Source organism: Saccopteryx bilineata, chromosome 1 (genome assembly GCF_036850765.1).
Source record: "Saccopteryx bilineata isolate mSacBil1 chromosome 1, mSacBil1_pri_phased_curated, whole genome shotgun sequence".
NCBI lineage: Eukaryota > Metazoa > Chordata > Mammalia > Chiroptera > Emballonuridae > Saccopteryx > Saccopteryx bilineata.
Window position 1 is genome coordinate 5179624 of NC_089490.1, and position 2296 is coordinate 5181919.

Consider the following 2296-nt stretch of genomic DNA (forward strand, 5'->3'; position numbering starts at 1 on the left):
GAATGTGCGTGTGTCATTGTGTGTGTGTGAGAACATCAGTGTGTGTGAGTGTGTGTCATTGTGTCTGTGTGAGAACATCAGTGTGTGAATGTGTGTGTCATTGTGTGTGTGTGAGAATGTCAGTGTGTGTGAGTGTGTGTCATTGTGTGTGTGTGTCCGTGTGCATGTGCCGGTGTGAGTCAGTCAGTGTGCACAGCCCTGTGTGTTGGTGCACAGCAGTGTGTGTGACTGAGTGTGCATTCCCTCACTCATCACTCAGCAGATGTTGTAAAATCAACCACCAGGCACCTTCAGGGCAGTGGGAATGCAGCTGTGGACATCACACCCCTGTCCCTGTCCTCACAGAGCTGAGGGTCTCAGGAAGGGACAGACAGTAAATAAATAGATACAGTGTAAAGTGTGCTAGTGACCTGGGTGTGAGAAAAGCACAGCTGGGTGGCCTGACCTGCAGTGGCGCAGTGGATAAAGCATGGACCTGGAATGCTGAGGTCACTCGTTTGATCCCCGGGCTTGCCTGGTCAAGGCACACGTGGGAATTAATGTTTCCTGCTCTTTTCCTCATCTCTCTCTTTCCTCCCACCTTTCCAAAAATGAGTTTTTAAAAAAGCCCAGCAGCATAGGGTGAGGGAGGCTGGGTGCCCAGGGCAGGGCAGGGCAGGGAGACCCCTCAGGAGGACCTGGGGAGATGGTCCTTAGCCCAGGGACAGAGCGCGGGCTCTGAGGTCTGAGCACCCTGGGCGCCTGTGGGGCAGGAACACCGGGGACCGGGGTCTGGGCCCCTCACTCGGCCACCACTGTGTCCCCTGGGCCCAGACTGGAGAGGGTCCTGCAAATGAGAAGGGTTTACAGTGTAAATCAGGGGTCCCCAAACTTTTTACACAGGGGGCCAGTTCACTGTCCCTCAGACCGTTGGAGGGCCGGACTATAAAATACCTATGAATAAATCCCTATGCACACTGCACATATCTTATTTTAAAGTAAAAAAAAAAAAAACAAAAACAAAACGGGAACAAATACAATATTTAAAATAAAGACCAAGTAAATTTAAGTCAACAAACTGACCAGTATTTCAATGGGAACTATGCTCCTCTCACTACCACCAATGAAAGAGGTGCCCCTTCCGGAAGTGCAAGTGCGGCGGGGCCGGATAGATGGCCTCAGGGGGCCGCATGTGGCCCGCGGGCTGTAGTTTGGGGACCCCTGGTGTAAATCATGCCTGAACAGGTTATTTGGGCACACGGAAGCACATATGGGAGTTGATGCTTCCTGCTTCTCCCCCCTTTCTCTCTTTCTCTCTCCTCTCTCAAAGATTAATAAATAAAAAATTTTTTTAAATGTTTCTGTTGAGACATCAACTGACAGACTCATAGGAGCTCCCTTATAGATCACTGTCTCTCCCTTGCTGTTTTTAAGATTCTGTCTTTAACTTTTGGTATTTTAATTACAATGTGTCTTGGTGTAGGATTTGTTAGAATCCATTGGAGTCTGAGAAGAACAGTGTGACAGGCTTTATTGAAAGGAACCTGCCGGGCTGGCTCGCAGGGGGGATTCCACCAGGTAGGTACAGGCTGGGACACGCTGTTTAAGGGTTAGGGGCGGGGGAGTTGGAAGGGCCGTGGGGCATCAGCCGATTGGCTGCTGGACAAAGGATGGTCTTCTATGGAAGTTTGAGTGTCTTTAAATTCTAGCGGTTTTCAATCACCCAGGACTTCTTGGCTGGTGACATCAGACATTTCTTTGTGGTTGATCATCTGCCACAAGCCCTGAAACATCCAACTGGCAGGGTTACAGAGATGTAACCTCAGATTCCCGACTACGTGATATATTTATATATAAAAGGAAAGAGAGTGGTTCCCAGAGAGGCCTCTGGGAGAGAGGAGACAGGGGCGCATATGTGGCCCCCAGTGAGAGAGAAAGTAGAGCTGGTGTTGGGAGATCAAGAACTGGGGCATGGTGGTTGGGCTTAGAGGTGATGAAGAGGAAGAGAAGAAGAAATTGAAAAGCTGCTGTTTCTTTGCAGAATATTCAAGTAGAGAACCTTGCCAGGCCAAGTCCTGTATTTAATTGAGGAACCCGTCACTTTCACTGGAGCGAGGCCTAAACAGGAGAGGTCCTTTAGGCCTGAAGAAGGAAGTGGAAGAATCTGCAAGGTGGTCATTGGCAGTTGCCTGTTGTGAGTGCCCGTTGGACTGGGCGGTATGGTGGGACATGGCCTCTTGGAGGAGCATTATGGGATGGACTGGTCTGGTTCTTGGATAGGGCACATGTGGAGATTCTGAGAGACAGAGGACCTGTG